General features: G+C 40.5%; 1 pseudogene; it reads left to right on the forward strand.

Annotated features, from left to right (window-relative positions):
• Positions 1-791: 791 nt before the first annotated feature.
• Positions 792-15,001, forward strand: LOC131249650 (annexin D3-like; annotated as a pseudogene).
• Positions 15,002-16,789: the final 1,788 nt, after the last annotated feature.

The following is a 16,789-nucleotide window of genomic DNA, read 5'->3' on the forward strand; positions in this document are numbered from 1 at the left end:
CGATGTTTAAGAGTATGAGGACGAGAAAGGAAGTGAAGACGAGGTCCAACATGCATCTAAAACTGCTTGAAGGAATGTAAGCTTTTGAACTTTTGTTTAAGCCTTTATTATTATTATTATTTTTTGTAATATATTTTTGTTTTTTTGGATTTGATGTTAAGGACCAACATATACTATATAGAGTTATATGTGACATTTTATTTTTTTTTTGTCTTAGTGATGTGGCATGTGAGACATTTTAGACTTAATATTGTTGACTTTTAATTTGTATTTTTTAGCAATAAAATAAAATAAATTAACGTGGGAACGGACTCAACTCGACTTTATCCACTAGCTCGACTCAAAAGCTTTGGCAAACAAGTCAAGCTCCAATGTTGAGCTCAAGGGTGAGCTTGAACTTGAGTAGAGCACGGATGAGTCAAGTTCAGATTGGCCCACCTCGACTCAACTCAACTCAACTCGATGTACAACCCTATCAGAAATCAAGGGAGACTTCACCATCTAGAGTACAGGGAAAGCAAGATGCACCAGCAGATCATGGAAGATATGCTAAGTAAAGGTGTTAATGACTATAAGAGACCAATGTCATTTTGAATTACGCGGATGCTCCAACCAAAGTGGCTCAAGTAGTAGTCTCCCATGTGAATATATAAGCACATGGATCACTAAGATATATCAAAACAAGCAAGATGCAAGCATTTGTCCCCAAGTTTTCGGTGATCCACCGTAGAAGCCACGCTCACAGGATATTTAAAGGAGATGAGAGGTGGAAAAAAAAAAACAAAACAAAGATGACAGGGCGGATACCAGCACAGATAAGAATCCAATCTTCTCCGGGTCCTGATGTGCTATGCATGTGGAGACATGGTTCATTTGATCCAAACCGTGATCCTATAGGAAACGGTATACATGCAAGCAGACCAAGAAAACTCATAGGCTAGAAGATTTTAGCAATTGGATTATCCGACTTACTTCTCGACCATTGATGTATTTTTAGTATTTGTTTATTTGTACGCTTCTAATAAATCATAAGATCAACGGTCTGGATGAGACGGTCTAAGAAATGTGATTGAGGAATTCCCATCCACTCTATAGATCATAAGATCAACGGTCTGGATGACGACCTAAACATAGTCTTTATACATAACTGTACATCTGGGGTTATGATAATGCATGACAAAACGTGATTCAGGTGTTATGGAAAGAAGTTAAGTAGGACGTACAACATTAATTCAAACTACTATAATAGTTAACCATCATCTTGAAAAGTGGTAGAGGCCTCCAGGATAGGCACGGCAGGGTCGCATAACAATCCAGACCGTCCTATCCGCTGGTCCAATTGCAGAGAGACCACAATTTAAAAGTAAGGTTGATCAGATCATATTAACCATCTGATTTTACTCTCCATGATTTGGCCCACTGGAGATTTCACTTTCAACCGTCCATTTAATAAACCATCAACCGTACACTTAAGATTGCCAGATAAGCATGATTCCTGACTTATGGCCCATCCAACTGTAGCCCACAATTTGGATGGTCTACATAGAAACACGTGCAAAATGCTAGCAGGATGAATCACCACCATTTAAAAAATGGAGTGTGACGTATCACAGAAGTCTTGGTCTTCGTCACTCCGTTCTTAGTTACAGAGAAAATCTTCAGCCTTTGGGAAATTTGCGACTGTACGACCCATTTATGGCTCTATTTACGAGACCAAGCACGCCTTTTTTTCCCTTGCGAGAATACGCCCCAGCTGTACGGATAGCTTGCCAAAGGTCGAAAATGCCCCCTGCTTGTTCCTTCAAGCGGACAGGTGGTGCTCGAAGACGAGCGCTGACACTCCTCGTACTCCGAGTTATACGAACGGTTCAAAAGATATCAAAGTTACATGGCCCCTACAGTTACGTATTTACTGCATCCACAACGGTCATCTATATTTAGAGATCATTTCGAAGCATTATCCAAGCAAAAAAAATCATATCCAAAGAGCAATGGGACCACACCACAAAGAGCAGCAGAAAATTAATTTTCACCGTGGAAACTTTTGTAAGGCCCACCATAACATTTATTTTCCATCCAATCTATTCATAAGGTCACAAAGACCTGGATGAAGAGGAAAAACAAATTTTGTAATGATCCAAAACTTCTAGGACCTCTAAAAGGGTTTCAATGGTAGACGTTCAATCTTCCACTGCCTTTTCAATCTTCCACTGCCTTTTACAGTGTGGTCCACTTGATAGCTAAATCTATCTTATTTTTCTTCCCAAGCATTAGTACGAGTTCGCCAAATAGATGGACGGTTTGGATATAACACACGCCTCATAAAAGGACCCACAAAGGCAGTGGGGATTACAACAGGGGAAAAAAAGAAGCATGGTATCTATAGCTACGGATTATAACCATAGAGATAACCACAACCAATGCTTTTTCATTATGTCCTCTACCACGCATCGAAGGTCTTTCGATATGTACTTCGATATATCGAATGTCCTTCGATTAATCAAAAAATGTCCAAAATTGTCCAGCAACTTTGCATAAAAAATCCTGCAATTTTCGATTAATTGAAGTGTATTCGATATGTATCGAAAATATAGCTACAGATTATAGCCGTGGCCATAACTGCAGTCCATAAAAGTTTATGCAAATTTTTTTATTTTTTACATGGAGAACTTTATTCTACCTACAATTTTCTCTAATACATATTTATATAAATATGTATATAAAAGCATATAAAAAAAAAATTCTCTCTTTTTTTCATTTATTTCTCTATTCATTTAACAAGAATATCTTCTAAACCAAAATTAGTTATTTGATGTACCGTATATGATTTTGGGGTAGGAGAAGCTACTTTAGCCAACTAACCTAGTTATTTTCCAAGATTCCATCAGAACGATGGTCGAAAATCTATTTCATTCACTTTGCAGTCACTTTCAATCAGTTCGTGGTCATTTCCATGCATTTCACCGTCAGTTCCCTCCACTTCACGGACAATTCCAGCATTTCACGGTCATCCCAAACTATTCGGTGTTGATTCACGGTCATTTCGAGACATTTCACGGTCAATTCCCTTCACTTCACGGTCATTTGCATGCATTTCACGGTCAATTCGCATCAATTCATGATCATTCAACTGACCGTGAAGTGAAGGGAATTGACCACGAAATGCCTCGAAACGACCGTGAATCAACACAAAATAGTTTGGGATAACCGTGAAGTGCATGGGAATGATCATGGTTTGAAGTGAATTAACCGCGAAATGCATGCAAATGACCGCAAAGTGAAGGGAATTGACCGCGAAATGCCTCGAAACGACCGTGAATCAACACGGAATTGTTTGGGACGACCATGAAGTGCATGAGAATGATCATGGTTTGAAGCGAATTGACTGCGAAATGCCTGCAACTGACCGTGAAGTGAAGGGAATTAACCGCGAAATGCCTCGAAACGACCGTGAATCAACACGGAATTGTTTGGGAGGATCGTGAAATGCATGGGAATGATCATGGTTTGAAGCGATTTGACCGCGAAATACATGCAACTGATCGTGAAGTGAAGTGAATTGACCTCGAAACGCCTCGAAACGACCGTGAGTCAACACGGAGTTGTTTGGGACGACCGTGAAGTGCATGGGAATGATCATGGTTTGAAGCGAATTGACCGCGAAATACATGCAAATGACCGTGAAGTGAAGCAAATTGACCGCGAAATGCCTCGAAACGACCGTGAATCAACACGGAATTGTTTGGGATGACCGCGAAATGCATGGGAATGATCATGGTTTGAAGTGATTTGACCGCGAAATGCCTCGAAACGACCATGAATCAACACAGAATTGTTTGGGATGACCGCGAAATGCATGGGAATGATCATGGTTTGAAGCGATTTGACCGTGAAATGCATGCAAATGACCGTGAAGTGAAGGGAATTGACCGCGAAATGCCTCGAAACAACCGTGAATCAACACAGAATTGTTTGGGATGACCGCAAAATGCATGAGAATGATCATGGTTTGAAGCAATTTGACCGTGAAATGCATGCAAATAACCGTGAAGTGAGGGGAATTGACCGCGAAATGCCTCGGAACGACCGTGAATCAACACAGAATTGTTTAGGATGATCGCGAAATGCATGGGAATGATCATGGTTTGAAGCGATTTGACCACGAAATGCATGCAAATGACCATGAAGTGAAGGGAATTGATCGCGAAATGCCTCGAAACGACCATGAATCAACACGGAATTGCTTAGGATGACTGCGAAATGCATGGGAATGATCATGGTTTGAAGCGATTTGACCGCGAAATGCATGCAAATGACCGTGAAGTGAAGGGAATTGACCGCGAAATGCCTCGAAACGACCGTGAATCAACACGGAATTGTTTAGGATGACCGTGAAATGCATGGGAATGATCATGATTTAAAGCGATTTGACCGCGAAATGCATGCAAATGACCGTGCAACTTAAGAGACTAGAAGAAGCACATTATGAACACAACTTGGATAATATGGAGTGTGTACCGACATGGGTGTGTACTAACAAGCTAACCTAAAAAAGCAAAACAAAAAAATATATATATAAAATAATTAAAAAAACAATTAGAAAAAAAATGGAAAAATTGCACTTCGATATATCGAATAGAACACGATATATCGAAACTCTTCGATATAATCAAAACCTAATCAATTAATGGTAGCGTAAGTTGTCGATTATATCGAAATCTAGTCGATATAATAGTAGTAAGTCATCCTTACAACCGACCGATATATCGACTATTATTCGATTGATCGAAAATGGTCACACACTGTCCAGCGACAAAATACTTTTTAAATTGTATTATCGATATAATCGAGTAGATGTCGATATATCGGGGTATCGATATATCGACTAGATTTTGATATATCGAAAATTGTCAGAAAATGTCCAGCATCGAACTGCTTTTTTAGTGCAATTATCGATTATATCTCCGATATTTCGATATATCGAAGTAAGTATATATCAAGTAAATATCGATATATCGAAAATGTACCTCAATGGTCCAGCAACCAGAATCTTATTGACTAAGGAAGGGTTTCAAGTGGAGGAGGTGGGCCACCATTCGCTGATCGAGAAGCTCGATTTGAATGAAGAAGGGGGAGGAGATGGTGATGGAATCGAGGGTATGTTGTTATATGGGTCAATTGAGAATGACTGTCCATCATCATCTGGTACAGAATCTCTATTGATCGAAGTGCTCAAAGAATGATATGATAATGGACTGGAGGATGTGATATTGCATCGGTCAATAGAGAAATCATCAGGTGAAGGATTTGAAGTGGAAGTGGACCACCATCTACCGATCGAAAGGATTAATCTGCATGAACAAGGGGTATGAGATGATGACAAACGCGAGGATATATCATTTGATGAGTTAATAGAGAGAGGGCCAGTTTCATCATCTGGTGGAGGATCTGAAGTGAAGGAGGTGGGCCACCATCTTAAAATTAAGGATATCTATTTGCATGAAGGGGGAGAAGGAGATGGTAGTGATTTAGAGGGTGTGTTATTCCATGGGTCGATAGAGAACGAACCACTATCATCATCTCAAAAAGTATTTGAAGCGGAGGGAAGCCACCATCCACCAATCAAGGGTCTTGATTTACATGAAGGGGCAGAAGGAAATGGTAATGCACTGGAGGGTATGTTACTCCATGGATTCATAGATAAAGGGCCGCCATCATCTTCTGGTGAAGGATTCCAAGTGGCGGAGGTTCCCTACCATCTGCCTAGTAAGGAATCCGGTTTACATGCAGGTGGGGGTACAAGAGATGTCAATGGGCGAGAGAGTGCATCATTCAATACATCAAATGGGAAAGGATCCCAACCGTTGCCTAGTACAGGAAGTGAAGTTTCGGTAGATGTTGATACTATGTACGAGGAACTTCTATCCAGAATGTACAGGATTATTAAGAGAACACCAACAGATTGTGATATTCTGACCAACAAAGGCATTGGATGACAGGAGGTAGTCGATCACAGACAATTTCGATTTCTTTCAAGTGTGGGAAGGTTGGACACTCGAAGTGCACGGAATTGTCGGAATTGACCGTGAAATGCATGGAATTGTCCATGAAGTGAAGGGAATTGACCGTGAAATGCATGGAATTGTCCGTGAAGTGGAGGGAATTGACGGTGAATGCATGGAAATGACCGTGAAGGGAATTGACGGTGAAATGCATGGAAATGACCGTGAAGTGAAGGGAATTAACGGTGAAATGCATGGAAATGACCGTGAAGTGAAGTGGAATCGTCGGAATTGACCATACATTGCATGGAAATGAGCGTGAAATGAAGGGAATTGACCGTGAAATGCATGGAATTGTCCGTGAAGTGAAGGGAATTGACCGTGAAATGCATGGAAATGACCGTGAAGTGAAGCGGAATCGCCGGAAATGACCATGAATGCAAGAAAATGACCGTGAAGTGAAGGGAATTGACCGTGAAATGCATCGAATTGTCCGTGAAGTGAAGGGAATTGACCGTGAAATGCATGGAAATGACCGTGAAGCGAAGCGAAATCGCCTTCATTGACCGTTCTATGCATGAAAATGACCGTGAAGTGAAGGGAATTGATTGTGAAATGCATCGAATTGACCGTGAAATGCATGCAAATGATCATGAAGTGAAGGGAATTGACCGTGAAATGCCTCGAAATGACCGTATATCAACACGGAATAGTTTGGGATGACCGTGAAATGCATGGTAATGATCATGAATTGAAGCGAATTGACTGTGAAATGCATGCAAATGATCGTGAAGTGAAGGGAATTGATCGTTAAATGCCTCGAAATGACCTGAATCAATACAGAATAGTTTGGGATGACCATGAAATGCATGGGAATGATCATGAATTGAAGTGAATTAACCGTGAAATGCATGCAAATGATCGTGAAGTGAAGGGAATTGACCGTGAAATGCCTCAAAATGACCGTGAATCAACACGAAATATTTTGGGATGATCGTGAAATGCATGGGAATGATCATGAATTGAAGCGAATTGAACGTGAAATGCGTGCAAATGACCGTGAAGTGAAGGGAATTGACCGTGAAGTGAAGGGAATTGACCGTGAAATGCCTCGAAATGACCGTGAATCAACACGGAATAGTTTGGGATGACCGTGAAATGCATGGGAATGATCAGGAATTGAAGCAAATTGACCGTAAAATACATGCAAATGATCGTGAAGTGAAGGAAATTGACCGTGAAATGCCTCGAAATGACCGTGAATCAACACAGAATAGTTTGGGATGACCGTGAAATGCATGGTAATGATCATGAATTGAAGCGAATTGATTGTGAAATGCATGCAAATGATCGTGAAGTGAAGGGAATTGACCGTGAAATGCCTCAAAATGACCGTGAATCAACACGGAATATTTTGGGATGACCGTGAAATGCATGGGAATGATCATGAATTGAAGCGAATTGACCGTGAAATGCATGCAAATGACCGTGAAGTGAAGGGAATTGACCGTGAAATGCCTCGAAATGACCGTGAATCAACACAAAATAGTTTGGGATGACCGTGAAATGCAGGGAATGATCATGTATTGAAGCAAATTGACCGTGAAATGCATTCAAATGATCGTGAAGTGAAGAGAATTGACCGTGAAATGCATCGAAATGACCGTGAATCAACACGGAATAGTTTGGGATGACTGTGAAATGCATGAGAATGATCATGAATTGAAGCGAATTAACTGTGAAATGCATGCAAATGACCATGAAGTGAAGGGAATTGACCGTGAAATGCCTCGAAATGACCGTGAATCAACACGGAATAGTTTGGGATGACCGTGAAATGCATGGGAATGATCATGAATTGAAGCGAATTGACTGTGAAATGCATGCAAATGATCGTGAAGTGAAGGGGCATGACCGTGAAATGCCTCGAAATGACCGTGAATCAACATGGAATAGTTTGGGATGACTGTGAAATGCATGGGAATGATCATGAATTGAAGCAAATTGACCGTGAAATACATGCAAATGACCATGAAGTAAAGGGAATTGACCGTGAAATGCATGGAAATGACCGTGAATCAAAACGGGATCGCTGGGATTGACCATGAAATGCATGGAATTGATCGCGAAGTAAATGAAATGAATGAAATTGACCGCGAAGTGAATGAAATGGATTTTCGACCATAGATCTAATGGAATCTTGAAAAATGACCAGGTTGGTTGGCTAAAGTAGCTTCTCCTACCCCAAAATCATATAGGGTACGTCAAGTAACTAATTTTGGTTTAGGAGATATTCTTGTTAAATGAATAAAGAAATAAATGAAAATTAGAGAGAATTTTTTTTTATATGCTTATATATACATATTTATATAAATATGTATTAGAGAAAATTGTAGGTAGAATAAATTTATCCAAGTAAAAAAAAAAAAAAATCATAAATTGGCACAGACTACAGTTATGGCTACGGTTATAATCCGTAGCTATTGGTCATATCACCTTCGATACATATCGAATACTCTTTGACATTTTCTGACAATTTCCGATATATCGAAATCTAGTCGATAGTTCTGGACCTTTTTCGATTAATCGAAAGACCTTCGATACATATAAAAAGACATATAGAAGCGGCAATGGCTACGATATGGCTATGGTTATAATCCGTAGCTATAGAAAACACCGTAGCCATAAGTTCCTGGTTTATTTATTTATTATTATTTTATTTTTTACTTTTGTAATCTCCACTGCTTTTTGTGGGTCCTATAATGAGGTATGTGTTATATCCAAACTATTCATATATTGGACGAACTCGTATTAAAGCTTGAGACGAAAAATAAGACAGATCTAGCTATCAAGTGGACCACACTTAAAAGGCTGTGGAGGATTGAACGTATACCATTGAAAACCTTTTAGGGGTCACAGAAGTTTTGGATCATTATGAAATTTTTTTTCCCTCTTCATCCCGGCTTTTGTGACCTTATGAATAGATTGGATGGAAAATAAATGTTATGGTGGGCCCTACAAAAAGTTTTAACGGTGAAAATCAATTTTCCCGTTGCTCTTTGTGGTGTGGTTCAGTTGATATTTGGATATGTTTTTTTTTTAATAATGCTCCCAAATGATCTCGAAATATGGATGAACGTTGTGGATATAATAAATACGTAACTGGGGGGCCGATGTAACTTTGATATCTTTTGAACCGTTCGTACGACCCGGAGTTCGAGGAGTGTCAGCGCTCGTCTTCGAGCACCACCGATCCGCTTGACGGAACAAGCAGGGGCGTTTTCGACCTTTGGCAAGCCATCCGTACAGCTGGGGCGTATTCTCGCAAGGGAAAATGGGGTTAAATGGGCCATAAATGGGTCGTACAGTCGTAAAATTTCTCTCAGCCTTTTGATAGCACTATAACTTATAGTGCTCCTAGTTGTATTCGGCCAGCTAGACAACCAATGATCGATCTGGACCGTCCACTAGGTCCAGCACAGAATTTGTAAGATACCATTCATATACACACCAATCTGACTAGCCTAACAATCTGATTATTAGCCACTAATATGGACGGTCAAGATCATTTACATGAAAATAGGTCCAATCCACTATAAAAAATTATTTGCGGGGGACCACTGTAGATTTCTTATAATTTAAAGAGTATCCGTTTTTTGGACAATCCCAACCATCCCATACATGGGTCAGAAAAGGGACGGATACTAAAATAAGGACAAATCAGGGATGAATTGGACCATTTAATCTGTGTGATTTTTGGGTGGTGACTAAGAGAATGTGTGCCGGACGTAATAGACGGTTCAGATCAATCGATTAGAGTGTCCAATTGGACAGATGCAACTAGGAGCAGTAATGCTTATAGTGCTTTGAGAGCAATGGAGCATTTCTCCAATTTATGAAAGGAAATGAAATCTCATTCATGGCTCTGTTTTCGTTCAATTCTATAGTTTTTAAAGAGGAGAGAGAGAGAGAGAGAGAGAGAGAGAGAGAGAGAGATGTTGGGTGGTACGATTACAGCTCCACACCCTCTTCCCACTCCCTCCCAAGATGCTGAGAACCTCAGAAAGGCTTCAAACGTCACTCTCTTTCTCTCTATCAATCTCTTCTTCTTCTTCTTCTTGTAATAATAATATTAAATAAAAAGGGGCGTTTGGTTGCACCAAATATCAAGAAATTTCATGATGCGGGTCCGAAATTTCATGATATTTGATGAAATTTGGTGCAACCAAACACAACCCAATTGGATTGTTGGTATTGTATATTAGTAGTAGCTGTCGGTGTGTATGATAACATCAGGAGGGGTGTGGTGGCAGGATGGGCGACGGATAAGAAAGCTATAATTTCGATATTGGGCACCGGAATGCGGATCAACGATTGAATATCAGCCAAACTTATCATGATTCGTACGAGGAGTCGCTTATCAACGATCTCGGATCCAAGGTTTCTGGGGATTTTGAGGTAAGAGCACAGCAACATATTTCCCTTTTTTTTTTTTTTTTTCTGATGTTAGATCCATTATCATTTCCCCAAATCTTTTATTTATATTTTTATGCAATTTCTCTCTCTCTCTCTCTCTCTCTCTCTCTCTCTCTCTCTCTCTCTCTCTCTCTCTCTCTCTCTCTCCTTTTCAATTATTGGGTTATTCTTTAAATTGCAAATTAGGGGTTTTTAGATTACATACTTTGGAATGATAACGATATCTGGCGTCTGCGGATGGATTGATCAGGGATTTAATTTAATATTGTTTTTTGCTCAATATCAATCACATTCGAGGAAGGATTGAAGAGGCGACGATGAGTAGAGCGCAAGTGTACAATAACCAGCCCATTCATACGGTGGGGTTCACATAACCCCACCCATGCACTCCCACCTAAAATGAAAAGAGAAAAAAATAACATGCCTCCATGGTCCATGATCAGGTTGGTTTCTTCATCAAGTGGACCATGGATTGGTGACTCACTTGAGTCATATGTGACTTGACTGAGTCAACTTGGACTCGGTTGAGTCCTATCTGGTTTGACACACGAGTCAGTATTCAAAATAGTGGTGACTTGGCTCAACTCGGCCGAGTCGCATATCGACTTGGGACCAAATGAGTCGGCTCAAATTGTAGCCTTAAAATGATGAGGTGGCTGCCACTGTTTACTAAAGATAAGGAGCCAACGGTTAATTCTCGACATGGATGTTTTGCCCACCTGATGGTTCAAGATCTTACACTGGCTAGGTGCCAAATCATGGCTTTGATGGCAATTTTACCTGGGAGGAAACCGCTTAACGACTCTGATTGTGGCCGGTGATTTTAGAGATGAGGACAGTCAAAATCATTGATACAAAACATCCATTAGGTTCACTTTACTTTTCATGGCCCACTGTCAAAATATCACACAGATAACGTGAACTTTTCCATCTGATTGGTGTCATACAATACTGGAAGATTTGGATCAAAGTTCAAATTATCAATAGGAATAGTCCATTAGAAGGAATCCACCTCCCATAACATGTCTCTAGGGAACTATTTTGATCAGATGACTATAACCATCGCATCAATGGCTTGGAAAACTGACATTAATGAAGTGAGAGTCCAATATTTAGAAGATTAGCATCCTCTGATTCATGTTTGCGTATGAAAAGTGTGGCAAAGCTAATGGATGGTTCACATTGATGATTTCAACATCCACGGGTCCAAAAGCACCAAGCACCGATGCATACTAAAACCATCACTGCACCTTGGGTGCACATGAGATTTTCCCATAATACCGTGCAGCATTCAGGGAATTAAACAAGGTGATCCTGCCCATTTATCCCCAAAGCTTATAAATGGACTTTGTTTTGGTGAGACCCTGGCTTAGTAGTCAGTGGGACTACCTGAAATAATGGTCCCCTAGACATGTAGATGGAGTTAATTTTCAAGGATCAAAATAATTCATCTACTGGGAGTCTGGGACCCACTATAGATGGTCCATGGTGCAAAAGCTAGTTACATCTAACAGTCCGAACCAACATAATGGATTCTTTTCTCTTCTATTAGGAACATAGGCCCTGTTAGTTTCACTATCCGTCTGCAGAACCTTGTGGGGCCCATTGAATCATCAAATCAAGGAGGTTTCGTTCCGTGGATCATCATTCAAGCATACTGAATAAACATTCAGACTGCAAATGATGGGCTCTGCATGCAGGACAGAGGTCCCACAAACTATGCTGCTGACACCAGCAATGGACAAGCCTAGAATGGCTTTAGGCCAAAATATTGAGCTTCTTTGGCCAAGCTGTCGGGATGGACCTATTCAAATTTTAAGTTTTGCTCAGCCCAGCCCCGTCCCATTGCAGACCCAACTAAATCGTAACAATCATGTGTTAAAGTTACGAGTTGGAATTCAGTTCTTGAACCATTTCTACCATCTAATCAGTAAACATGCCCACCAATGCAAGCCATCCGCTCAGGAGGGTACCTTTAACATGGTTTGTAAACCACAAATCAGATTGTTAAAGTGGTCCAACCATCAAACCAATTTCCCACATTTGGATGGTCATCAAAAGCTGCCAGTGGAAGTTGTGCCAACATCCACCGAAGTATCCATTACTTGGATGGTGAGGATAATTGCATTGATTTGGTTAAGGTGTATTATTGGGTGGACTGGCCAGATCGATAATGCCAGTGATACCACATTATTTCTCTTTATATTTTATCATAACTTGCTGCCATATTCTACCATAGGATGCGACAAGTAGCATGCAATAGTGTCAGATGAGTTAAGACTTTTTATTTTTATTTTCATCTTGTCATGTAATCAATGTATTCTCTTCATATGTGAGCCTCTGGAATCAAATGCATGCAATTGCAATGAAAGTCCTGACAGATACCTTTTGATCAAACAGAAAGCAGTGATCTTATGGGCATTGGATCCTCCTGAAAGGGATGCGAAATTGGCCTGGGAGGCACTAAGGAAGAAGGGTGTGAAACACGTAGCGGTGATAGTAGAGATAGCATGTGCTTCATCTCCTCACCATCTGATTGCTGTCAGACAGGCCTATTGTTCGCTCTTCAACTGCTCCCTGGAAGAAGATATCACTCTCTATGTGGCCCAACCGCTTAGAAAGGTAATTAAAACAATGACATACTTGTAACAAGCTGTGTTAATATGGTAATGTTCTATATGCATTTCTGATTGAACGGAAAATGCCTTGGTGAAATACAATCATCATTTTGAAATTAATATCCATTGTTCTCAAAATAATGGCAGTTTTAAATTTGTTATTAAAAAATCAGCTGTTTTTATTCAAAAATTGCTAATTTTTTATTGCTGTATATGATGCTAGATATGCCGGCTCGCTGAAACTGTTTGTGTGTGGCATACGTTAACTCAAATTGAACCATCTAAATTTTGGAAATCAATACAGCCCCAAAATCAGATTGCTTGAACAGCTAGCCTTTGATTTGTGTGGACACTTGTTTTTGGAAATGGGACCATTGGATTTTATTATTATTATTATTTTTTCCATTATTAGCCATCCAATAAATGTCCACCAATCCAATAGTCAGATAACTGAATAGGCACTTATGATACATCTAAACTTGGACCCGTGATTTGGGTAGTTTAGGTTTGAATCACATGTGCTCCATATATCCAATTTCCAAGTAATTTCTAACTGCCTGCTTATCGTCCATCACACTTTCAGAGTATCAAAGTTTCTCTCAAGATAATATAAGAGTTGTGTTATTAAAAAAATAAATAAAAATAAATAAATAAATAAATAAATAAATAAAAAAAACCAGTTTTAATGTTTCAATGCTTGGTTGGGCTCACATCTTTCTGTTTTCGACTTCCCTCTTTTCTCGATGCAATGGCTGTTACCATCATGGAACGGGAATGTTTGTTGGGTATTGTATGGTTATAGTGCCCTTTTTTGTGAAGTTTGAATTGTAGCACTTTTATTGGGTTGTGTCATGGATTTGTCACACGACCATGTGACAACTTCAACCATTCTTTTGAACTGAGTGCATGGATAGGAGTCGTTTTTGGAATTTCAATTGATTTGTCATGTGGTGGTTTTTTCACAGCTTTTGCTGGCTCTGGTGAGCTCATATAGGTATGACAGGGAAGAGGTGGATGAGAATATAGCCAATTTAGAGGCAGATAAGCTACATGATGCTATCGAAAAGCGGCAGTTGGATTGAGAAGATGTTATTTGGATACTGAGCACGAGGAACAAGACCCAACTCAAAGCTACATTCAACAGTTACAAACAAGTCTATGTGAAGCCCATTGACCAGGTAGCCAACCTAATATGGCAGAACTTATCCTGTAGATGTCTTTCTACCATCCTATCAGCGTAGATGTCTGTCCATCTGGACTGGGCCACCTCTTGGACGGACTGGAATGGATGATCCTTACTGTAAAATCAATTACTTGCTTTTGGACAATCAAGGATGGTTATGGGCAACAATCAGAGAACTCCACTGATTCAATAGGACGGTGTTGGGCAACTTTATGTATAACGACCCACTAAAGAGATGGCCCATTTATCGGATAATCCAAAACTCAGTCCAATCTTAGCCAATGGTTTATAAACAAAATAATCCCTCAATGATAAATACTTACTGAACCTGTATAGTGTTGCTTGTTGTTTTAGTATGTAATATCTACATTGATTTTGGAGAGTCGTGTGTGAACAGGAAATTAAAGAATGCGGCGATAGCGAGTTCTTGTCACTGTTACAAACGGCAGTTTGGTGCATAGAAACCCCCGAAAATCACTTTGTGGAGGTGATTTGAAATGCCCGTCGTTCAGAAAAGAAAAGAACGATTCTTTTAACATCATTGATTTATATCTGTAGTTCCTACTGATTTGTTATCCTCACTAATTGTGTTGATTGTTATGTGGAAACAGGTCATTAGGTCGTCAATAGTGGAACTTGGGATTGATGAAGATTCACTAACGAAAGCTATAGTTACGCATGCTGAGATCGACATGTTGAATGTCACGCTCCAGACTCAGTGAACAGACTCACAAGGAACCCGATAGCCGGTTTTGGCCGCAACAGGCTCCGTAGTACCCCAGTATCGGTTCTTGGCTCAGGTTTCGATCCTGGGATCCCACAAGGAGGATTTTCATAGCATAAATCTAATCCGATAGAGCATACCCAAGATCATAACACAGTAATCTCAGAAAGTAACCATAGGAACGCATTACAAAATCCATTAGAAATTTAAACTTTTACAGGTACATAAGGCTAAAAAGGAAATACATAAGGTAAGAAAGGAAGAGAAAAGTCTACAACGGGTCCTCAGCACACTCCAATCTAATGCCCCACCACTACTGTGCCAACCTAGGATCACTTGCACGCATCAATCGTGCATGTGTAAGTGTGTGACAATGGTGCTCAGAAGAAATATGAGGATGCAAAGGGAACCATAAATGATACCAATGCCACTAGCCGTACCAAGGCTAAGCTATGAATGCAATAAGCCATACCGAGGCTATGCAATGCAATACATGAGTATTGGATGCCATACCGAGGCGATGTAACAGAAGGTTTATACAGCCGATGCAAATGTAATGCGAAGTAATGTCAGTCCTCATATACAATTCACATATCAAGTACAGTTCCATCATAAGGAATCCACCGGGGTCAAGTACACTGCAGGATGACTACTGCTTTTCAAGACCCACACAGTCAAACAAGCGTAGAAGACCTCAGTACCTGCCTGTGGACAGTCAATGACTAGCGAGGCTCAACGGTAGTGGACCCATTTACGAGCTGGTCAGACTCAGCCTAACTATGCTCCCTTACTCAGGCGGGTAAGGCCAAACCCCATCTCAACCGACCTCGCAACAGTGGGAGTTGTGGCCTAACGGTATAAGGCACTCGAGCGCTCATGATTTCTACTCGGTTTCGGCGTTGAGGCGTCTCCTCGGTACTATAAAAGGTTTAGGGGCTTTCACCCAGGGACATCCTATGCACCTCAAATGCTCAAGTGTCATTTTCGGTGTCCACACACGACCATCCACGATATACCTGTAGAGGCTACAGCCCTGGTGAAGCAAGGGCGAATATCCACATGCTATGCAATGCTAGATACATGATTTACATAATCACCCACGCATCAATCCCAAGCATCCATCGTGCTCAAGAGGGAAAACTCCATCCTTCGGAGAGATACCAACATGTCCTACGTAATGGCACAACCATGACCAATCATACCTCAACGCATCTTGCATATGATGCGTATGAGAGTGGGCCATGAAGATGAATAGGTGTGCCAATAAGGTAAAAATGAACTCTCTACCTAACCATGAAGGGTCTAAATACTAAACCAATTCCTCATAAGGAATACAACTACTAGTGGGGGGCCCATTTACCTGGGGTAGCCCACGAGATTAAGCATACAAGATACGGGCCTAAATAATATAAAGATGGGCCTAGTAAGAGTCTAAGGTGGGCATTCAACCACAATTAGATACAAACGGCCTAGAGGGGTCCATAATAGGAACATTCAACCACCATTTTTCAAAGGACATAACCAACCATAATCCATATAGCTATAAGGCCCAAGGCCCATATTCAAACCACATACATAAGCCCTACATAAAGGCATAAGAAAAAGGGTTCAATACGACCTTCAACAACATAGGCCCAAAGAGGGGAATCAAGGCCCAAGGCCCAAGTCCCAATGCCCATATAACCCATACATCTAGTTGAACTTAATGGGCAGCCCATGAGCACAAAAACATGGCTCAAAACTAAGTCTAAGCTGGGTGAAATGGGCCCCACTACATCAGCCCAAT

This window comes from Magnolia sinica, chromosome 6, assembly GCF_029962835.1.
Source record: "Magnolia sinica isolate HGM2019 chromosome 6, MsV1, whole genome shotgun sequence".
Lineage (NCBI taxonomy): Eukaryota > Viridiplantae > Streptophyta > Magnoliopsida > Magnoliales > Magnoliaceae > Magnolia > Magnolia sinica.